Below are 25,081 nucleotides of genomic sequence, written 5' to 3'. Positions count from 1 at the left end.
ATGTTTGATGTTGCAAAAATGCCTGTGGTTGATAACAGGGAGTATAAAAACCTAATTTTGTCTCAGTTCTGTTGTATGACTTCAGAGTTACTAAATTAACATAATTTCTTTAATATTCCATTTAGGGAGTAAAAGGAGAAGAGATGAGCAGTAAGACCAAGCCAGGCTGGAAGGTGACTGACAGCAAGTGTGAGTAGAAATCTATTTCAGGTTCATTTTTGTGCAATATTCACCTATTATGAGGGCCTGAAGGGTATGAAAACACATTTGGATTTGTTAAACACATAAACCAAGAAACTCATTTTCCACAGTTCTTTGTTCTCAGTTCCACAAATCTAATCTTGCTACATTCAATAATTTCAATGAAAGAGAGAATACACTGGAAGCTTTGGGATATGAAATTATTTCTTCAGAATGAATTCTTTTTTCACATTCAAGGTATTCAGGGATTAGTTGCACATATGATCTCTGAAATGAACTCTAAAGTTCTGAACTGTACCCCAGTAAATGCTTCCTACAATCTAAAGAGGAACTAAATGCCATGGAAGTCATACATAAGAGCAAGTTAGATGAGTGGGGACCATTCCAAGGTAACCCATGGAAAATGCTGAATAAAAGAGAGTTCACATCTAGCAATTTGAATGTTCTGTGCCAGAGGGAGAAAAGCTGGGGAGAAAATAAACTAATTTAAATACAACATATGTTGCTTTTTGCTTAGTTATGCATTTTCACATGCATGTCTGAGTACTTTCCTGTCAGCGGCTGCAAAATAAAAAATAGTTCTATGTTTGGATTTACTAGAAACATGGCCATTTAATTAAATTTTAACATATTGTGGTCTCTCACTCTAATATATGGTACATTAATTTTCCATGATGCTGGCATGCTGTGCTGATGGATTTCTCAGCCTACCAAAGGAAGTAAACCAGGGATTTTTCAGGCAGTTTATTTTTTTCCACAAGTGTTAGCATTAACATTCTTTTGGGGAAGACAGTTATCAAAACTTGACATTTCATTGAATGTTTGAAATTCTCTTGTAATATGTATTAAGTCTTGTCACTGTAGTAATAATTGCCTGTTACACACCAACTTTGTTAGTGAAAATACCACAGCCTTACTCAGTGACAGTTGGGCTTCATTATCAAAGAGAAATTGTTTAAGAAACTGGAAGTCATAAATAAATTTCTATTATGGCAATAATTGGTACCATCTTCTGTAATGTAAAAAAAGTACAGTCTTATTGTTAAGCTTTGTATGGTTTGGTTAATTTTTTAAAATTTATTTTGTATTTGGGGAGTCTTGCCTTGAATAATTTCCTTTTTTTTGTCCGTGATCACGTTCCTTGTCCCATAATAAGGAGAGTTTTAAATTTTTTTACGCTGGACTATTCTGTGTCTACTTTGTGCGACCTGATGATAAGGAAAATAAGTTGCAAACCCTCCTTTTTTCCTTTCCAGTTGTGGGTCAGTGATCAGTATGAACCAGAAGATTTTTGTTTCTTCTTAATTGCTTTGCTGAAGTGGGGATTGCTTGGGAACCCTCTTGCATGTTCATATCAGGAAAATGTTCCCTGAGCATCTGCTGATTATGCTTATATTGTAATATTAACAAATATGGTTGTCCTTTTCCAGATTCTCTACTGCATACGCAAAAAGTTCTGTTCCTTAAGAGTCTGAAGTAAAAGATGAGGGACAACAGATAGAAAAGGAGTGGGGAGATAAAGCTGTATATTGGTATTTGTACACTGGTGTAATAAGCCTTCTGACAGACAGTTTTTCAATATTGCATTTTTCCATGCCTTGCAGTGACCTCTTAATGAGGGATAATTTTTCTAATACCTTTTCATTTATTTTAGTGAGGAATTCCTCCAAAGAGAAAACATTGACATTATTTCTGACATTACCTTCAAGAGTATACTGGAATTCAGCCTGGGTTTTTCAGAACTTATAGAAGTATAAGTGTGATGCACAGGGTGTCTGAAGACAAAGATGGAGATGTTGAGGGAAGCCATGAGACAAGGGAAGTGATTCGATGTCTGGTCTTTGTGGCTTAATTCTACAGATTTCACTGTTGCATACTAGAAAATGCAGTCCAATTACTGCTTGTATCTAGTAAAAAATAAAGGATATTATAAGAATAAAACATGGGATATATCCTGGGCAAATATTTGAAGTGTGTGGGGCTGAATGAAAGTGACATCTATAGCATGGCTTTACTGGGTGTGAAGATTGGGGGAGTTTTCCATATAGACCCTGGCAATGTAGAAAGACAGGAGGAAGATGGGTCTTTTAGATACCTGCAATATATGAATTTTAGGACTATATGTACATATAGTACATATATATGTACTAATCTGAAGTTTTTCAGAGGTTTTTCTAATTTCACTGGATCTCATACTCCAAGGACAGAATGTATGTGGACAGCAATGCAGGTAAAAGATCTTGTGTGCAACAAAGATTTCTGTGGCTGAGTACAATATTTTGTGATGCAGGATTGCTTCTGAAAGGGCAGTGTTATGCAGCTTGATAGGCATTCTACACTCTACTGCTCATTAATTCAAATTTACTGCACTTTGTTTCCTTCTTAGTACTTTAAAAAGATTATTGGAAGGGGTATTGAAATATGGTAGGTAGATAAGATGCATTTTTCAGGCTGTAAAATCACAGAGGTAATAGATAACATTTAAGTAGGAAGCACTTACCATAAATGATCATTAATTGTTGGTTTGGGGTTTTTCGTCAGACAGGTAGTTTAATGTAAAATTTATGACACTTTTGTCCAGCTAGTTTTGCTTCACAGTCTTGATTTTTAAGCTATGATATGAAATCTTTGCTGAATCTTGCTTTTAACTCTGTTAGAAACACTTAACATGTGCTTAACTAACTTCTCTTTTGCAGCAATTTTCTGGTGAAACTATTCCAGTACTCCTGCTTTTAGGTACTGCATCAAAGGGTGTCCAGCTCAAACGGAAGATAAGCAGTTAACAAACCATTCCTCATCTAGAAGGAGATGTTGTTGCAAAGAATGGATTATTTTTGCTGTGTATATGGTGATTGTCTTGCTGACAACTTAGTTGCATCAAAACAACTAATTCAGAATTTGCAATCATACCCAAACTGCTCAATCTGCCACCTATGTCAACACTACTCCTCACCTCAGCTTTAATATAGTAGAACAGACTGAGATGTTCCTAATCACCTGTGTAACCTGTGCATTCACTAGTTGTGTTGATTTAGAAAGAAATACAGGATTTTCAGAAAAGCAAAGTGCCACATCCCATTTTATTGCTTAGCTTCACTGCACTCACACTAAAATGATTCTCTCTTCCATGAGAACATGGTGGTGTTTACTTTCCAGAAGCAGAAGATATGTGCTGGATGAACTTTTTCTGTGTCAGAACATGTTTATTTCTCTGCTTCCTTCCTGCATCAGTTAACAAGGGTGTTTCTCAGCACTCTGTGGCAGCAGAGTTAGGCAGAGGTGACAGAGGTGGTGCTGGGTTGTGATGCCGCACAGCAGGCTAATCTAAGCAAGCTATTAGTGCAACCCTTGGTGGGGTGGGATTCAAGATTAAAAGTTGCTTCAATTTTCTAATCACTGGGAGGGCTACTTCCAGTAGGGCTGCTTGGTGTGGGAAATGGTAACACCAAGAACTGTAAATAACAAGAATGTCTTTGATCTGACTGAGAGTTGAACTTTTGCCTTCCTAATGCATCACACGAGGCATATTAATATGCTAAAGATTGTGACTGTGATTCCCTTAGCATGTGTATTTGCAGCTGCTTTTTAACACAGTGCACGAGTGTGCTATGCAGAGATGACTGTTTGGAGGCTGCCTGCCCAGCAAGGTGTTTTATCTGTGGTGTGTCTTAATCTAGTCATCTTGCTTTCAAAGTGAAAAGAAAATTTACTTCAAGGAGCTCAAAAAATAATCCTCAAATCTTTTTCTCTTTTTGACTTTAATATAATCATTACATTCACACGTTGCATTTATAAGTCCTTTAAAAGAACTCAATAATTATTTTTGCTGTTCAGACCTATCAAATCCTTCATATGATTTGTGTAATCTACTGAAGTTCTTTGTGGCTGTTTTAAAATCCTCATCCTAACACAGCTGACCTGGATAAAATGTGTAATAACTCACATTTTGTGGTTTACCAGGAGAGAATTATAATAATGCCAGAGTCTATTAAAATAAAAGGCTATGCTTTTATTACTTAAAGGTCAGCGAAGTCCTCTACCATGACATCTGTGTTCCTGCATTGTGTTCCCAATCTTTATGTTTTCATAAGAACAGGTACTGGCATATTATGTTTTGATTCAAAGTAGTAATTTTACAAAGTAAATTACAAAGTTTAACATTTTTATCCAGAACTAACTTGCTATCACCAGCTTTCTGAAATCTGACTGCTTTTTCCCTTCAGCAATGATTACACTTTTCCCTAATTTTGTCAGACAGAATGGTAATAACCTTAGGCAATCATACTAAAATAACTTGTCAGCTACTCATTGTTTTATTTTTAATGTATTAAGAAATTAAATGCTCCAAAAATGCAACAGACTAAAGAGCTGAATCCATTTTTTCTTCACAGGGTGTCTTCAGAAGACACCATGGCTGATCGTGTTCCCCAGCTGCCCAGCAGTACGGGCTGCGACAGCCCTGCACAGCCCCAGGGCCTCCCACCCTGCCCACCTCAGGCTCGGCCAGGCACAGGGAGAGAAGAGGGAAACGTCTAGTTTCTTGGAGGAAATTTATTCCCACTTGTTTTGGGAGTTCGACCTCCTCAAAAGGGTGGGAGTTGAGGAGCAGGGAAGGGAAGTTGTGGTGACTGATGGCCTGAAGAGTTTAGTAGGAGCTGTTGTTTGTGATCTTAGATCAGATCACCCTCCGCCACAAAATGCTCACATAGCCAGAAGAGCTGATGTGCTGAAATGTTCAGGAATGTCTCCTGATCCAGCTGGACCTCTGCAATGGTGACTCCTCTCACCATCCAGACAGCCCTTGGCCATGCTGCTTGAGAGGCCTGATTGCCCTAAAAAGCGTTTCCCTATTATGGTTATTATATTTTTTTAACAACCGCTCTGTCTGTGGGCATCTGTGCAACAAATGAAATATGCACATACAAAGAAACCATCATTTCACTATCAAATTCCACTTTGAACTTGTTGAGGAGAAAGAGCCAAGGGCTTTGGTGGCTGTGTGGTGCTCCAGAGAAGGTGTCTGAATACCCTGGGCTTTGTTTCTTGTGTAAAAGAATCTAAGGCCAGCAGTGCTTTGGTCTGTGAGAGTTTCTTGGCCTTGCTAAATGCACTGCATCTCCTCCCCGTGTCTGGGAGATCTGCTTCATGTTAAAGAGCAAAGAACACCTTTTCCTGAGATGCTTTATAGGTTAAAACATCGTGCCTGTTCCACAGCACGTTACTTTCAGGTGTCACTTTGACTAGGAGAGTATATTATTATAATCAACAGCCTTTGAAAATGCGCATTTCACAGATCTCATTGATGTTGTTCTGCTACATACTGTAGCGTTCTTTCAAAAATGACATACTGCCATCAGGAATGAAAATGATAATCTGACCAATTCGAAGACAATCAATATTCCAACCTTTGAAATTCATTTTATATAACTAGTGTGTGAAAATCTTCTGATTTAAAAAGAAAGATACATTTCATCCCATTTTATGTCTTGATAGATAACTGACCATTACACCTCCTTGTTCTCTTTCATGATTATTAACAGCTTAGACATATTTCTTGTAATATGTCTCTATAAATAATTCTAGGCTCAGAAGTTTGTTTCTTTTATTATAAATTAAGCTATCCAAAAGTGATAGCTCGTTTCTCCATAACTAGAATCTGTCTCCTCTAGGGGCAATTTATCTTTGCAGCAGCTAACCCTTAGGCATTATTTATTTCATAAACTTTTATTAATCATCTTTGCCAGTTTCTCTCAGTCTTTCTCTTCCTACAGTATTCTGCTACACTCCGAACACCCACCAAGTTTTCCAAATATTTATACTGCTGGTTTTAGAGGAAGAAGGGTTATCTGAGACGTTGTTTTTATTAAACCTTGATTGTTTAAATACCAGTCATCAGGGATTGCTCATGGAAAACTCAAATCTGACTTTGTTGTAGGGGAGGGAATGCCTGTTTTGTGAAGTCAGTCTGTATGACAGGGGTAGATTCAGAATCACTATGGATTATCCTCTGGGAAAGACAGCTGCAAGGAGTGAAAATCAATGTGAAGAAGGATGGCAAAAATTAGCCTCAATGCTTTTTTCCTGCACTGGCTAGACAGGAAGAAATCTCTTGGTAAGAATGTCTTTCCAAGCCTTATGTGCCAACTGTTGAGCCTCAGTGTCCATGCTCAGAGCAAGAGATACCTGTATTTGAGAAACCTGCCCTGCCATTCTCACCAACCATTCCCAGTGGAGCTGTGATTGCTCAGCGAGAGGGATGGACTCTGTGAGGGCAGATGGACGCAGCCACCACCTGCTACTTTGCCACAGCTGTAAAGATGACACTAGGCAGAGATGAGACACTCATAGGAAGGGTGGCATTATAGAGTTTGCAAAGCTGGCATGGCCAGGAGACATACCAGACTGGCACACCTATACACTTAAGATAGATGTTTGGGGTTCCTTTTACATCAAACAATTAAGATACGCCTTAGAGAATTTAGTGCTGTCCTTGTAGCCATAACTCATGCTACAGGCAGAACTGCAGTTCATGTGCTCATTTCAAGTCCTTTATAGACTACTTTAAATATTATTGAGCCAGGTGTTGCTGGTAGTTGCATTATTTCTTTCATATTGATTAAGAAATTTAGTCAAATGATTTTTTTTTTGTGGCTCCAAACAGTCTAACTAATTCATAAGCTGCATTTTTATCTTGCCTTCTCATCAAATGTATGTTCTAATGTGTTAAAATTGTAAAAGAGTATTCTTAATTTTTTTGCAGTATGCATTGTTGAAGAAAAGAACATGTGAAAATCTACTTGAGCGTTGGCATTTTGGGGGGCGTTTCAGGTATGATTTTTTCCCTATATGTTTGATTTGTGAACAACAAAGAAGAGAACTTCCCGTGACAAGTCTAGTCTGTAATTTAATAAAAAAAGATAATTTATCAATGCTTCATCTCAGCATATGCACCTTATCTCAGAAAAGTTATCGGGAGTCTTACAGGAAACCAGTGAGGTTGGCAAGGATTATCTATAACAGCCCTACTTAGGGTCCATCTTATTTCCATGTAGGTCAATATATGTATTTGTATCTATACATGCAAATGCATATGTAGTTTATTTGTATGTGAACAGCAAGACTTTTAAAATTTGATACTATTGACTTAAAGTATCTGCTTAGTTTGCAGAGTAGAATTATTTATTCTGATGTTAATTAGAATGATGGGGAATTAGACAGAAATAGAGCTCTCAGATTTCAGGGTGACAAGAAATCCCACTTGAGTCCATCATGAACTGTGCCTGCAAATGTCTGTCAGCAATGACTGAATCTGCCCATAAAAGCCTTCAGTGTAAGAAACTCTACAAACTTTATATGTTCCATTCCTTACCTCTCTGTACTTTGAGAATGCTTTTCCTGATGCCTGTCTTGTACTTTTCATGCTGCAATTTAAACTTGCTGTTAGTTTTCTCATCAGTGGTAGAGATCTCATTTTCCCCTTCAATTTTGCTGTGTCACTTCAATCTTCTCTGTGCTAACCTAAAATTATGATACCTGGTAATACTTCCTCTATCTTCTTATTCACTCTGTAATAGAGAACATTTCCCTTTGTTACACAAGGTCCAAGTTCTTCACCCTGCAGTGTCTCAAAAAGTGATTTGCATACCTCATCAATATCCCCAGGTTTGGTTTACAGTCCCCATTTATAATATTGGTTTTGGTTTTTTTTTTCCCTGCTGACATTTCAGCTGTATGAAGGGCAACTTCTTTAGTCTTTTATTTATGACATGAACCATTTTCTCATTGGATTTTGTTACTACATATCCTGGTTTTTTTAATCTAATGCTAGAAACTGTTCTAAAATATTTTTTAAGTCTTCTGACTCCCTAGAAGATGAATTGCAGAAATGCCACTGCTCTGAAATGAAACCACTCTGAAATTAGTATTCTGTTGCTGTGTGTGTTTAAACAGACCAAACACTATTTGTGCCCTGGTTTTGGAGAAGCTGAAAGTGCTGGTTTTGTCTGATTACTTTTTTCTCAGTCCCTGATAGAATAGTCACTTTGGAAGAGAGATTGGTATACTCTACCCAATTTGCAGATTCAGGCATTAACTTGTTTCTTCAGGATTTGAAAGGGTAATGGCAAAGAACTGCTTATAAATCTTAAGTTAATTTAGGATATTTAGTCTTCTGTCTCTTAGATGGATATACTTTGGCACTTTAATTAACTGCTTGTTAATTCTAGACTTTCACGTTGTTCTGTGCAGAGACTTTAAATAAGATATGCCTATACTGAGACTATATTAAAGGGCATATTTTAGTGGTAAATAGATTCCAACTTTATGTTTGATGCATCCCACAGATCACGTGGCTTGTGATTCAAAACACACAAGACATGTTTCCAGGGTTTCAAGTACTGTAAATAAATGTAAAACAAGCTCTTTGCACAAATGTGCTATAAAATAATCAGCACCAGGAAAGCTAAGAAGCTAAATGACACTTGGAAGACTGTAATTAATATTAATCTCTTGCATGCCAGAACAGGTGATTAAACTACTCCACCTCTTTTGCTTGATATGCAAATCTGGCTGAATGGCAACATCCTATGACAAACACACAACTGTAGCAGCCACTGGTTGATTCTAAATATGTAGCAAAGGGGTCAGAATTTAAGAAAACTTGTGAGTAATTTAAGAATTTCATCAAGTTGAAGCCTGTTGGTGCCTGTTTTCATTAATAGTAGGAAAGGACAAAGATTATACATTTGTTTTGTGTGAATTGGTCCAGGGAGAAATTTCATCTCTCATATTCTCTTTGCCAGAGTGTTTTTTCTCAAATTAAGAAAAGCAACACCCAAAGTTTCTGGTAAATATGGCTGGACAGTTATCCAAGTCCCTACTGTAAACTATGTGTTCCAGGCTTCTCCCTGCTTTCAGTGTGAGAAGAGATAAAAACTCTTTATTTTCAGAGTATTTGCATATTTTTTTCCCATTTTGATATTTCCCAGTATTTTTTATCAACATTTCCATGAATTGGGAAAGTATGAAAACACCACTTTGTTTTCAGTTTTTACAAAAATTTTGTATTTAATATATCAGATCCCTTTTTTTCTCAAACCTTCTTGGAAATGAAATTAAGTCTGATTTTACAGTTTACAGCACGTCAGTAAAATTTTAGAGAACATTTTAAATTTAATAGGTGACTTCCTTTCAAGTATTTCCCTGTTTTCCATATTTTTATCAATACTACTTTGCAATTACTGGAGCAAACATGAAGAATTTTATTCTTGAAAGAATTCTTCCCAGGGGAATTTTATTTGGTGTAATATACTCAAGATATTTGGATAAGAATAACATGAATAGAGTTTAATTTTCATATTCAAACTAGGGCTGAGTTTGATGTCTTCATTTATTTTATTATTTAGCAGTATTCCCTTTAGGTTTTTGCCAAGGCCTAAGATTAACTGACCATCTGTCTATTTTTCTACAAAGCAGGATGTGCTACTCATTACTGGCAGTTAATTTTGTGGCAAAAATTCACATAATGTGGTCTGGTATTGTGATTTATTCAGTGACATTTATAGAAATCTAGCAAATCCAATCAGAGAATTCAAGGATACTCAGCAGAAGAAACGTGTCATGAAAAATGTTCACAACAGCCACTATTCAAAAATATGGCAATGATATGCTTGTGTCCATATTTACATGTATAGTTCAAACTTTTATTAGGTATTTCCAGCCGGAAGTTGTAGCATCACTGGACACAGGTCTGGAATATTTTTTCCTGTGTGAGGGATCTTGTGCCTGCAGTGGACTAAGAATATGAAGACATTTGACTCCCAGCTGTTAGATACTATGGAACTACACCCATTTCTACATTATGTCATTAAGTCATATCTATGTAATAAGATATGTCATAAAGGTGTGCTTAGAAGCAACAGGATAACTGGAGATAGTCAGCTGTTCTCTGTTTAACTTTTCAAGACTGACAAGTTATTAAAATATTTCTGTTCCCCTGAAAGGTATCCTAAATACTTATAGGTAAAAAACCACATCCATTTCAAAAGAATCCACCATTTGAATTTTATTATTGCAGTTTGTGCAAATTTTTTAAATCTTCTGATTTTTCTCATTTCATTTTTGTTGGCATACTGAGATGAGTTTCAGATGTCCTTATCAGGGCAATTTTCACCCTAATTCTTGTTCAGTTAAGATTATGATATTCTGTTTAACAAAGTTCTTCAGAAAGCTGCTACCAGTAATTGATGTTTGATTCTTTTGTCTTTTCTGAATTTGTCTCCTTTTTCCCATTACTTTGGAGTTCAAAGTGAACTCAATGCCAGTGCATAACAACTGCACTTCTTGTCAGACACAGATATTTTTACAATGAATGATTCTCTTTCAAGGAAATGAGTAAGGGTTGCCTCTGCTGTTCCTTGGTGCTAGCCAGCATGTCACACTGTAATAACTGGAGTTCCCTGTTTCTGATGAAAAAGCATCTTTAGAGCATCTGAAATTATGCTGTGCTGTGGATTTTGGTTTATATTTAAGAAAACCTGTGCTAATTTTAGATGTAATAAAGAGTCTAGAAAGATCTATGTAGGTCCATTTAATTGTCATTTCTCTCCGTGGGAGACTTATTTTCTGAACAAGACATAATAATGTTGCTGCTCCTTGAGTAGCTCCCTCCCCTCATACACAAGAATGGTCTCTCCAGCTGCTTGCGTGGCTGTTGTCAGAGCTGGCACTCCTGGCCAGAGTCTGAAGCACTCAGCGCTGACACCCAAAGCTGTCATGGTTACACTCTGTGCACTCAGGCTGGACTCAGAGCTGGGCAGGTGCTCTCGGCTGGCAGAGCAGCAGCTATATCCTAATACTGCAAGTCTGGGGAAAGAATTTCCCCATGGCACCATTACTGTGCATTGGCAGTGGGTTTTGATGTGATACCTTCATACTTTACTAATATTTATATTAGGCTTTTAGTGTTTTGCTGTGCATAAAAGGGAATCAGAAACACTTTGAGTACCTTTTCTAGCGTTTGGACAGTTGCCTGAGCCTTTTTATACACACTGCAGAAGAACATCATAGAAAATAAGCAAAACCATAGTAAGTTAGCTCTGTTGCCTTTTGGATGTGCTGTGTAGACATAAAGGCTTGCTCAGGAATCTCTGCCATGTTAGTGTTGCATTGTGTGCATAGTCCACAGTCTCAGTTGGTCAGAAAGTCATAAAGCATCTTATTTTTGTCATAATTTTACAAACTTTATTGGCAGCAGAAAATATTGGTGTGCAATTAAGGTTTATTCCAAACTTGGTGATGTAATTTTGTGTAAAAATGAAAAATCAAAGTCTATCATCGAAAAAGCAAATATAATGAGGAAATTAAATTATTTACATGTCTGATGGAAAAGCAGCCATTCTGCTTCCACTGTATCAGAATATGCTACACTTCATATTGAAAGTGAAACTGAACTTCTGCAATGCACATTTTATCAACTAAAAACATTTCTGCATTTGAGAAATTCGTTAAATGGTACACAAAATTTCCAAAAACTGCATGCACATGAGTGCATGCAATGTCCTTCCATGTCAAAAAGAAAAAATTGTGTAAGACTGCAGAAGCTCAGTTTCACTTCCAATATTTAGTGTTAGCAGTATTTCTGAAATGTTTTCACATAGAATTAACAGCATGGGGGGGGCAGGATGCTATTTATCAAAGCAGTTTATTTCTGCTGCTCAAATACATATCTATATTTATTATAATTTAACATTTTAATTCAAGATTAATAATTTAATTCAAGATTAGTGATTCAATCAAATGAAAGAACAGCGAAGCAATTATCCCTCCCCTCCCACAATCAACTTGAGTTTTTCAGAGGTGTTGCAGAAGGAGTGTGAAATATTTTCTTTTCACTGACATTATAATGACACTTTGCAGGTGTCCTTAGACTCTAATCATCCACAACTTTCACATATGCTACACACTGGGAACAGTCCCTTTGAAGTTAATTGGGTTTCACCTGTTTACTCCAGCAGAGTGAAACCCTGTTTACTGAATTTTAAATTAAATATAAACACATTAAAATATAAAACTGTACTTTAACTCCTCGTAGTTCTATTATGCATGTTGTAGGCTTTGTCAATTAAAATACATCCAATTAGATGTATTTAAAGATGAAATCATCCTCTGAGGCATTGGGTGTAGGAATGGATTAAAAACTAATTAAATGTAAACCTCTAGAGACCTAAATTACTTTCCCCTCCCCCTAAAATCAGACACATGTCTATGTAAGAAGATCTGAAGGTTAGTGATAACCTCAGGGTTCTTGGCTTTTATTTGCTCTCAGGTCACCTGACATGGGCTATTCTGTTCCATCATACAAAATGTATCCTTCTGTTTAGCTTTCTGGGGACTCTTGTTAAGGTTAAATAATATGCATTTTTAGCAGCTTTTTCCCTAAATAAAGTAAGAAAATTACAGTCGAAATTTTCCAGAGGAGTGGAATCTAAGCTAATGATTGACACTATATCCAGAATAACTCCATCAATGAGTAAAATGAAAGCATCAGAACCATCAGAAAAAGGGATTTCTTTTTCTCGTGTGTGATTGTGGCTGTCTGCTTGGGGGTGAAGAGAAGTTGAATTGATTGAATGACTTTACAGAGAAAACTTCATTACTTTGAGAACTAGTTTGAAATAAATTGGACAAAAATTAAATTTATATTATATAATGGGCCAGATCATATGAGATTTCCCCTCAGTATGAACTGGGCATTCAATATTACCCACATCTTAGCTCAAAGGCACCTTAACTCAATTTATATAACTTCTACTACTGGAAGAGCCCACGTTTATTAAGGATCACCAATGTTTTTTTTACCTGGAGGATATGAATCTGTATAAGTAGAATGTAAAAGACCAAAATATTTTTAGGTGATATTAAAAAGTGAATGTCATGCAGTGCATCACGGTGCATGGTGTAAAAGCAAGATATCACTCAGCTGAAAGTGAAAAAACCTGAAATTACTTTCAAAATGAAGTGTAGATGTGTTGGATACAGATGTTGATGTATGAGCAAATGCTGGAGAGGGACACAGGCAGAATGGAGAGTGGCTGTCATGGGATCCTGCAAAACTGCAGCTGGAGGTAGCCGGTTCCAAACTTGTGATCAGCTTGGAGCTGTTCGATTGCTGTTGTGCCTGTGCTCAAGGAAAGCAGAGAGTGACTCAAGGAATCACAACCAACTTATGTCCAGGAGAGGAAGCTGTGAATTTCAGTGTCAGTCTGGGTTTTAGACTGAATTAAAATTTATGAACAGAAATCACACTCAACACTGTGGCAGCACTTTTTTTTTTTTTTTTTTTTTTTTTTTGTAAAGGCGGTAAATACTTTGGTTATGTTTTAAACAGTACCTGAAGTCTCTTTTTGATCCCCATTGGTCCAATCAGAGTTTGCTTATTTGTGCCATAGCAATGCCAGCACTTCTCGAGCTCTTTGGCATAGTCCCTAATTTAAGATCTGGATAAAAATGTGGTCTAAACAGCACAGGAAATCCACAAAAGGGCAGCAACTTTGGAAAGGACAGCTTTGTGCCCAGGTTGCCACCACCTTTAGTGACAGCAGTGTTCCTGGTGAAGGTCTTGCTTAGTGAAATCCTAGCTTACAGATTACTGCTGAAATTACTTGTGAAACAAATACATTTTAATTTAATTTTTGTAAAAAATCTCTATAAAACTATTAGTTTTGTTACAATGTATATTCCTATTGCAAAACTTTTTTCATTTGTTTGTTTCTTTGTGGTTTTTTCTGTGTTTACTTAGTTCTTTCTAGTTCAGATTCTTTGCTCTATATTTATGGGGCACTTGCAGTAATTTCAGTGAGGTTTGAAAACCACTGACATTTTAGTCAGGAGGGAGCAGGGATTGATAGACCAGACCCCAATACTGATGCTGAGGAGAGCAGGGGATAGTTCTTTATTAAGATAAGTAGCTTTGGGGCTGGAAATGCATCAGAGGACATGCTTTGGAAGGAATGCATTATAGAGAGAAGACTCTGCTGGCATAGCCCTGGCATGCAGCAAGACACTGGGAGGTCGACTGAATGAAGAGGCTTTCCCTGTCAGTCTCTAACAGTTCTGTCGGGCTTATTTGAGAAGTAAAAGTATCACTAAACTGGAATTGAGGAGGAGTAGTGACATCTTTTCACTGAGACAGCCTGAATGTTTCAGAGTCTAATTCCTGGATATTGCTGTCCTCTTTCCTTATCTGTCCAAGTGCTTTAGAAGGCTTGCAAACTCTCTAGTCATGCCCAAAACCATGAACACCACCAGCAAGGGACACAAAATCAAGACAGAAAATCTTTTTCCCCTCCCGTGAGACAGTCCTTCCCTTCGAGCTTGCTTGGTGACCCTAAAGAGCACAGTGCCACATGACTGAAGTTAACGATTAATGAACATTGTGGACTTTTATGCTGTGCCAGACTTCTCTTATTATTTACATGTTTACTATTCTCCAGTTATTATCTATAGACATCTGTGCAGCTACTCATATACATTGATGCTAACTCAAGAAGTAACAAGATGTTGAGACTATGCTTTAGGCTATAATGTATGGTCTGAGGTACAAAATAAAGATATTAAACAAAAATTGTTTTTCTTGACGTGATTAAAAGTGATTCCCATTGTTACTATAGTGTGGTTTTTAATCTTTTATGTAATACTTTAAGGCAATCTGTTGAATAGAAACCATAACACTATTAATTTAGTGTAACATTAAGCCTCAGGAGTAAATGCTAAATAACATTTAGTAATGGGTTTTATAACAAATTTATGGAGCTCCTTATGTGTGCTTTTCACTCTTTTTCAATGCTAATGTTGTTATCCATTAGCACTCAGATGCTCTTCCTCATGATACAATAGCTATGGCAGCTATGACTCCAAATAGCTTAATCTAATTCTTGTTGGAGACAATAGAAAGAATTCATGGGTGTCATATAATATCCTCTTCAAAATCAGCTTTAAATACAATACACTGCTTTTCCGTGCTCTTGAACATGAATTAATATTTTATATCTATTCTACCACCTGACACAATAAAAAGGCCAAAGTTTGTCACTGTGCCTAAAGCAAGGTTTGTACTGGGTATGAGGAGCAGGGAGGTCAGCTATATTTTAAGAAGTTCACTGGCTAAGTGGTCATAGAGCATTATTCCACAAGGCAGGAGGCAAGACAGTGTAAAAACAGGCCTAACCAATGTTCTTGAAAACAAGATTCAGTGGACTCAGTGGTCTCTGAATCTAGTTTCTTTTCTGATTCTCCTGTAGCTGAGTGAAAGGTGTTTCTGGCTCCACCAGACATTGCATGCATATTCCCAGAAATGATGAAGAATTCAAGTAGGCATTCAAGCTTCCCTTCTGTGAATGATTCTGTGAAGGACAAGTTTATATGCAGTGTTCCCAAGTCTCTGAGATCAGGAATGAAAATGTAAAAGGTTTTGTTTCCCTATATATGCAACCACCACCTGTGGTCAGGATATTAAAAATAAAAAAAAATAAAATACTTCAAGCTGAAAGACAGGGCCAAAAATACTCATAAAAGGGAATTTTTCAGTTGGGAGTTCAGTCAATTAATTAATTAATTAACTAACTTGACAAAGCACTCAGTAAAACAGAACATTTTCTTCATAAGACAAACTTGTAGGCCTCCCTCACAACATTTCTATGATTTTTTTAAGATTGCTTTGTGTTGGTCTGCTAAGAAATAAGATCTGCAATTCTTAGAGGATTTCTTTTTCAAAAAGCTGTAGGTCAAACATCTGTTTAATACACATGTCTTTGAGAATTCTCTGTAATGGCAGTTTTGACATAACAATGTATGGTGGTGGTATCAATAATACTTCTTTTTAGAGTATAATTTTACACTAACTTTTAATTTCCTTCCCCTGCCTGAATTTGCATTGTTTTTTCCTGTAAATTAGCAGAGTTTGTTGTCACCTATTCTTAAAATTCTTTAACCTATTAGATTATTATTTTGGTGCTAATAAAACTGAGGTGCAGCAATATTTATATTCATTTGAGTTTTATTTATCTTTGCATGGATATGTCATTATTCTGTCCTGTGTGATAAAGTCCTTAAAATGAAATAATTTGTGCTGAAGAAAGCAGAGAAGGGAGAAAGCTGAAATAACTTTTTATAACCTCTAAGATCAATGCCAAATGAGCATCTAAGGTAGATGAAACTTCTATATTTATTTTATGGCTAGATCATCCACTTCACTGGTTTACTCTTTTAACAAAGGTAAGGTTCTCAACCAGGAAATATTAGACCTTTAATGGATTTTCCATTTTTCAGAGGTGTAGTTCACTAACTGCACTATAAATATGCAAATATTTATTACATTGGTTGTAATGGTTCATGAAAATACCAATTCCCGTGCAGATTTTAGGATTTTCTAAAGAATCAAAAAGTTTAAAGTTTGCTGAACTGTGGCATATAGGTAAAACCTTCTAAAATGAAGGCCTTGTTGCATTTGTAAAATCATGGCTCAGGCTTGTTACTTTAGCTGCGTACAGAAGGACTGTGGGAAAGCGACACAGCTGAGTTAGGGGTAGAAAAACATGCTGCGTGACTGTCATGTGTTCACATTGTGGTGTGTGGTGGTTGGTTGAATTATGCTTGTTATGCTTTAAAACTAGGTAAACTGATAACCAGCTAAGTCCTTAAAAAGGCCCAGCTTTTGCAATAAAGGGCTCTCCTTTGCTCCTCCCTGGGGAATCTGCGTCGCTCATTTTCACAACACTGAACTATGAAATAATATTAGGTACAAACATTTTTCTGGGAAAGAGAGTTTTCTTCCAACTTTTCTGCAACATTGCTGCTCTGAGTTAGTAATTGATTCCTCAAAATTAAGTTGCACATTTACTTCCTGAAGATAGTCTGTGTCATCTGTCCAGAATATGGACAAGAAAAAGTGCATTTCTTAAAGTGTCTGGCACAGGAATCTACTTTTAGGAATGAGCCACATAGTACATAGGCATTGCCTACAGCTTTTGTTTTTCCCCTCATTGTGATTATCACCAAGTTAATAGATGGAAAGAAAGGCTTTTACTTCATCCAGCCCATCATCCCTGACAGTTCACACTTATTCTCTGAAGTAGAGTTTCTGTTGTTGCATTTTGTTTAGCACTAAAGCATCTGTAAAGGGCTGATCTATCTCCTCGTCCTTCACTTACTGCCTGGAACATTGTGGAGAGCAGCATCCTTAGACCTCGCAGTCTCTCTCCTGACATCCCTGCAGTGTTTGTGGCACCTGCAAACAGATATTTCAGCTCTGGTGTTGTAAATTTGTATGCTCTGTGTGGAAAGAAAAAACAAACCAAGAAAAACCAGAGAGCGAATTAAGGCTTCCTGCATTGTCAGTGTTACCCATGGAAAAATCTGTGATTGGTAGGAGATGCCTCTTCTTATTTGTGATTGTTTATCACTTTCTCTGAATGTCACTACTTGAAGACTGAGATGCAAACATTGCCATGAGCAAGACCACTTAGCAGGCTTTTGCAGCACATATAAATTCCATGCAGACATTTGAATATGACTTTCTTTCAGTGTAATTTTTCAGAATAAGAGGAGACAGTAGCAGTATAATGTAAGACACAGAATTAGGCTTGGCTCAGTGACCAGAGCCCTGGATTTGCTCTCCCAGTTGCTAACATACAGAGAGCCATGCTCCTGCTCCTTACTCCAGCAAATCTGGAATATGTTAATGCATCACTGTTCCAACGTGAGTGTTGGAGAATGCCTCCATCCAAAATATAAGCTACATGTGTGTGTCCTTTTGCCAGCCAGGAAGCTGGATCCCAACCCTGAGAGCCTTCCAGCTGGCCTGTTGCCTTTTGTTTAAAACAGAGGGGCAGTGGCCAAATGGCTGTGAGTGATGAGAGTTGGAGACTCCCCTCCTCAGGGGCAGAAGGGGTTCAGCTGGAGTCACATGCACACCTATTCAGGCATGTGGCTTGTTTTTTACAGTCACTGCCACATCAGGGGACTCTATAAAGAAGTGCTACATGATTGAAACTCAGCTCACGTGGCTGAAGAGCTGGAAAACCTTTACTGTTGAGTATGGAGGGAAAAGGGAAAATTTGACTCTTGGTATGAAAATGAGAGTGGTGACTGAGAAGTGCAGGGACAGAAGTATAAGCAAGTGAATGTTGTAATCTCTCTGACTTTAGCTATAACTACAAAACACTATAAAATAGAGTGTTTACTTTTTCTCTTTTCCTGCATCAAGATTAATAGGAAAAGTTAAGCATTTCTAAATCACATTACTTGCCTCAGGGAAATGAAATGGTAATAGTGTGTCTTTTCATAGTTATTTCAAATTGTTCATGTATGCGTTAGGTGATGTTGGCATAAGTAAATTGTTTCTCTGGTGTTTCATTTTCTACATTATTTAGAATTCAGATTAATTCTCAATTTGTCTGCTTTCTGCAGGCATGTGTATCAGCATATATCTGCAGGGATGTATATCAAATTCATTTTCTCCTTGTCTCTCTGACACACTTCCATGTGTGAAGTCACATTTAACAAATACGCTCAGATAATTTCTTGTACCCTGAAGCTGTATTGATTGTATTATCAGTTTTGTACTGTCATGCAGAGTAAGGCTTAGTTTCTGAATGTCTTCTTACATCCATCTCTCAGGGATAATGCAGTATGCCAAAGTTATTCTGTCTGATTTAGCAGAGATATTTTAACAGAGAAAAACTGTTAAGACATTTACATGACCTATTTATTTTACTGCTGCTTATTCTGCTTTCTTTTTTCCCTCTTAACCACTTCCTGTTTTTCTTGGATTTGTCTTTACTAAATGATTTAATAAAATCTTAATTTTGGTGTCACCACCAAATTTGGTATTTACCTGCTGAGACCTCTCTAACAAAATAGCTGTCCCCTACCATTTTCATAAATTTTGAGACCTTGTGTGTGTTACTGGTAGCGATTCCTACTTTCCAAGGCTGGGTATACTTACAGGAGCTATAGCTGACTAAGCCTTATCATATGCTTGATATATTTCTTTAATTGTGTTATATTTTCTTGAGATTGGAGTCCTAGATGAAACTTCGTTGTTAAAATATGCATACTCAGGATTATGAATGAAAATCATGACTGCTGAAAAGTATGAAGTGAGAACATTTCAGAGCTGTAGTAACAAGATTTAAACCTTCAAATAAAGGAGAAAGGATAGAGTGAATCAGCAACTGGAACAAGCTTAAATGGCGCATGTCAGGAATAGAAACAGCAAAACTCAGAAACAATTCTCTGAGACACACTGTGGCTTGGATTAGATAAGTAATTGTTTAGAAAGGATGAAGGGTCCTTGGTCTCAAACCAACAGGAGCAGTAAAGCAGAGGGAGGAATATGGGACTGGATGTGCTCTTCTGCAGGCTTTGCAGCTCGCCTCACATGAGGAATGGGTTTTCCTTAAAATCCCAGCTAGCACTGACAGCCAATGGATACCAGTTAACACTGCATACACTTAGAGAAGGTGCTAATCTGACACCTGAAACCCACATCAGCTGCTACCCACAGGAAGGTTTTCCTTTCTTTTATACTTTATGTACATGAGCACCAAGTGACAAAACAAAGAAATGCACCTTTCCTTGCTGGAATCAGCAAATCTCTTATATGGCAATTACAGTCACAAAATTAAGCTTTTTATCTGGTTAAATATTCTATGAAGCACTATTCTTTGAATTGTGGGAACTGTGAGCTATGTGATTAATAGTATTTTCATAATTTAACCAGTTTAACCAACGGACATATTGCCAGATTTTATTTTGAAAACTAATTTTTGCCCGTAACAATCCCAAAGTGAGGAGGCCATTCTATGTGGTGGTGAGAAGCTGTACTTTTATTGCAAGTTGGTTTTTAATTCATTTTGTACCTGGGCCTGCTGGAAAATAAAAAAAGAAAAAAAAAGAGGATCCTTCTTTCAAAGAAGCCATAGGAATCTGTTGTTGTAATTATTGGTAAAAACATATAACAAATTTTTCACAGTTTGGGTCACACCATGGCTAATGTTTACATTCCTCAGTATATATTGGCAAACATTTTATGACATTGGTTTCAGGTGAAATGTACTACAGTTTTTCATGTGAAAATACTAATCAAATTTCCTGTCTATGTCCATTATCGTATTAACATAAAATAAGACCTTGTACCACCAGAAATATTTTGCAGTAAATGTATTGATCATATAATGTCTGCTACTTCTATGGCAAAGAAACCCTGTCTTCTGTATTGCCCATTATAATTACCAACTGCTCACAGTTTTCACAGTATCCAGTCTGCTAATTAATGGTGATATTGAAGGATGGGCATCTGATAAAAAACCTAATTTGCATAAGCTGCCTGCTGGAATGAAAGAACATCTTCCTTTGTAAATCCCCTATAAATGAGCATAAACTAAGAGATTACATCTAGGTCTTGAAAGCCACCTGAGGGATTCATAGCTTTGAAAATCTCAGCCATAATGTGTACTGCTATAAATGAGAGCAAAGCAATTCAAATGCGTAACAGCATGGGGAGAAAAAATTAACATGTGTAAATAATTTAGGAATGAGGCTGTTCTTTGGAGGACTAGCTATATGAGCTTCATCATAATAGCTGTTGTCTTGAACATTGCTGGGAGTTGCTGCATTGCAGTAACAGTTTATCTGGACCCAAGAAATGCCTCTCTACTCTGATTTGCAGGCAAATCCTTCAGTAACATAAGAGCACTCTCACCTAGGGAGGTGGAACGATGGGACTGCCTGTGGTGAGAAAAATATTTCTGTCTTCTTTGCAGTCCCTACAGAGAGAACATTTAGAAATCTGAAAGGGTCAGGAATGATAAATAGGAAATCTTCATCAGTTGTGGTTTAGAATATACTCAGAGAAGCTGTTGTTGTTGAAGGCCTTCCAAATTGAATTGGATGTCTCTGTAATATTCTTATATACAGACAAATGAGATATTATACAAATGTTCATACTTATTTGTCTTTAATATAGCAGAATACAGTAAGAGCTGTAAAACAGGAAAAGAAATCTGTGGATTTTTGTCCTACTCAGTAAGAAAGAAGAGCTAGAATATACAAAACTTGAATTTTAGACAACCCATTTTCCATCTTTTAATGGAGGGTAATATATTCCTTCTATCTTTTTACAGTAATGGATAAGAAGCAAACATTTGACAACTGCTTATGTACCTGAATTTAGAGTTGACTGACACATTCTCAGTAAATTGACATTTAATTTAGTCTAATGTTTTGCCATTCATTGGTCCTTTTAAAAATTCCTTAAAAGTATTTCAACACTGTCTTCCAGGAAATCTGATTGTAAGAATCTGCTGAATGTTGTCAACTTTTCCCCTAATGCTTTTCTTTCAGAAATATTGCTTTTGGTTGCAAATGATTTTTTTCTGCATGACTATTTAACATTATTTAGTGTGTGTTAACAACAGAGTATCAGTGCACAACTCACCATCTATTGCTGGAAACTCGTAGGTTTTCTGGTATTTTTTATTGTTTTATTGCTTCCCCAAGCATGCTGGCAGCTGTTACTTGTGTGATGATATCTGCTAGCCTCTGCCTAGGAACTTCTGCGAGTTTCTTCAGTTACAGGAGGATGATTGTTTTTTTCTCTTCTGTTCTGAAGTTTGTTTTTTTCTCTGCATTTTTTCAAGTAGCAGGTGGAAGAAAGGTGGGACAAAATGTCAGCTAGTGAGGAAAAATAGGTAAAAGCATGACATGGTGTTGCCTTCTCATCCATTCTTCCCAGGACCTGTCAAGCATCATGCAAAACAGATGGCAGAGGCAGCACTGTTCCACAGGAGAGCTTTTGATCTTCAGTGCTGACTTTCATTGCAAAATTGTCCAGTCACCTTGTGAGCAGGCAAAATGCCATAGCAACAGATGAGAAGGAGTGTGAGTACCCATATATCATATCTGTTTGTCGAGCTGAGACTGTCCAAAGGGCTTGGGGTTCAAATAAACAGCTTGGCTGCACTTTGTGCAACAAAGGGGTGAGGAAAGAAGGGGATTCAAAGCCAAGTCTGTTCTTCCCAGTTCTTATGCTACACATTGATATAGAAAAAACACTTTTCAATATAGCTTAGAGCAGCAAAAAATAAACCTAGCAAGTAGATTTCATGGTAGATTGCTTCACAAAATATAGGTCTGCTCCACTATCTTGTTACACCACCTCCAGTGTTCCTGTAAGTACAGGATGAAGCTGTAAGTACAAAGTGTGGGAACCACCACAATGCAAATATTCACTTTAAAAGTCTATGTTTGTCAAGCTTGATTGTTTGTTGTGCAAGGACCAGCATAGTAAGGTTCAGTTTCATAATCGGGATCCTTAGACTCTATTTCAGTGCATTTTTGTTAGTAATGTCCAGTGGTGTTTCAGATTCTGTGGACGTCTTGTTTTCTATCCATAGACATGTTTTGTACTGCAGGGTTGCTGATAAGCACTTATGTTCAGGGCACAGTGGGAGTGGGTTTTTACTTTTGGATTGTCATATTCAAGCAGGAGGGGAAAGAAAGATATCTGCCTTATGTGCCATTTATTTTTGTTTGATAAGACTTTCTCAGACAAAAAGTGGAAAATTTAATGCCAATTTCCATAACAATTGGGTTTTCAATCTCACTTTGGGTTTGCAATATAGTATTAAATACTGACATCAGTGCTGTTCAGGAGCAGAGCCAAAAAAACCCCACATCATCTTATTGTTTCTTCACATGAAATGAAATTTCTTATGGCACCCTGTTCTAATATTTTTTCAAGTATGTCATTCTAAGTGTAACATTATTGAAAAAGCTTAAAGATTGTGAAGACTAAACCTGTGTAGTTCACTGGAAATGTAATTTACCTCAACAGAAATTGCTGTGAGGAAACCAGAGAATTAAATAGAACATGCAAATGTTGCTCTAAGCTCTTGAAGTATTTTATAAAAGGATATGATTTTCAGTGAAATTATGAACATTTTCCAGAAGGACAAATCAGGGACAAAAAACAATATAAAAAAATCTTATTCTTCCGAGAAAACTGTATGTACTCCTGTCAAAGACATATTCATGTAATAATTTCTGAGTAGCAATTTTACTATTGAATTTCGTTACTTTATCTTTAGCCTTAACATCTTTAGTTTTCATCAACCAGCTCGTAGAATCACCTAATTATTTTGATAACTTTATTTTTCATAAAAACGAAAGGAAATATCGCTATCTTTAACATGTTTTTATTTTTGAACCATAAAGGGGAAAAAAAACCCTAGAATGAAAAACTGAAAAATAATCCCCTCTCAAGTTTAACATAAAAAATAATAAATTTTAATATCTTGAAATATATTATTTAATTATATGGATTGCTAAATCAGATGTCTATGATAACTGCTATCTGAACTCGACTGCAAGGGAAAAAGTTAAAATATTAAAATATGTTTACTTTTTCTTTTTTCCGCTTTTTTTATAATCTTTCTTTGACAAAAGAATTGACAAGTTCCTCCCAGTTTACAGTTTTATAGTCTGAGGATCCCTGGGAAGAAATGACATAGGAATGTGAATCTGTTAAAAATTTTGCTTGCACTTTTGTACAGAAACAACTTTGTTTAACCTTCTGGAATTCTCAGATTGCTCAGATAATCTTTTTCTGTACTGATACAGTGAGTATAAAAATTACACAGACTGATTTAGCATATTGTTCTAAGGGGGCTTTCTCCAGAGTTTATCTTGCTGTGTTCCTTTTGCATTTGTAAGGAGAGATATTTTTTATGAGGAAGTTTAATGCTGAGAGTGCTGAATAAGAAATAAGCACATATCTTTTTATTTCTCTCCCCACTCTTCTTGAGCAGTTGCACTTCTGCCTTGCTCTAATTTCCCTGAACAGTTGAGTTGTCGTAAATTTGTGCAGGCAGCTTGTGAATACTTGTCCAATAAGTTCCTTGAGTTTCAATAAAAAAACCCCAATAAAATCTTGAAAGTAAAGTTGCAGGTGAAACGTCTTATTATAACAAATAAGAATATTCCAATTTAATGTATTTCTTAACTGGTTAGTCTACATGGCAGGACTGAGTTCTCTCTATTGCTTCCACTACTTTTGTTAACATGCTCCAAAAATTAAATTCCCCAACATTTTTTTTATTGCAAGAGTTTTTGGGTCTGGTTTTCAGAACTTGCAAAACACATTTTACAACCTAATACTCACTCTCATATTATGTGGTCAATATAATATTTTACTCAAGTGTGGCCCTTGGTGCCATGTGAATGATTTTCAGAATTTGTGGCTAGATTTCATTCAGCTGTTAAGAAGAAACTGAAACTGTAGAAAGGAAGAAAAAAGATATCAGTCAGTAACTAGCTGAACAGTAATTCTACTTATTCATCTCTTTTTCATTTCTCTTATGTTTCTGCAAGTCAATTCAGCATGGAAACATTGTGGCAACTTTCCCTCTTTTAACACGGTAAGGATAAGTAAAATCCTAAAATGCTTTCAAGCCCCTCTTCACCTTTTCTTCAAGTTCATTTGTTTGTCTGGCTGTTCTGAGCTGTGGAATAGATTTCTCTGCTTCTTCATGTTCAAAGTCAAATTCAGACTTGAGTTCAGCAAATGTTTCCTTCTCATCCCTTTTTTTTTTCCTGGGTATCCATGATTACTGGGTATAACTTATTCTCTGAAGCTACTGCTCTGATCCCATTGTCTTAGCAGAAAAAATCAGTGGCAAAAGTGGTCTCCCAGGCTCCTCTCTGAATCTCCAGATTTCTCTTTCATGTTTACACTATTGCCTAGCAGTCTGTAGACCTCTTGCTGTGATTGTAAGTGCTTCACTTATCTGACCTTTCAACTGAGAATTTCATTGCTGACTTT

At 36.7% G+C, this 25,081-nt stretch overlaps 1 long non-coding RNA gene across 1 annotated transcript in view; it reads left to right on the top strand.

The window, feature by feature from the left end:
- LOC108444755 overlaps nt 1-25,081 on the top strand; it is a 185,067-nt gene that overhangs the window by 93,868 nt on the left and 66,118 nt on the right. The window contains exons 2-3 of the long non-coding RNA XR_001859422.1: nt 126-189; nt 6,962-7,029. This is a non-coding gene — a long non-coding RNA (uncharacterized LOC108444755). The remainder of the gene's footprint in view (nt 1-125; nt 190-6,961; nt 7,030-25,081) is intronic.

Source organism: Corvus brachyrhynchos, unplaced genomic scaffold, assembly GCF_000691975.1.
Source record: "Corvus brachyrhynchos isolate BGI_N302 unplaced genomic scaffold, ASM69197v1 scaffold221, whole genome shotgun sequence".
Classification (NCBI taxonomy): Eukaryota; Metazoa; Chordata; class Aves; order Passeriformes; family Corvidae; genus Corvus; species Corvus brachyrhynchos.
The sequence above is the reverse complement of the archived record's forward strand: the minus strand, read 5'-3'. Positions and strand labels throughout refer to the sequence as shown.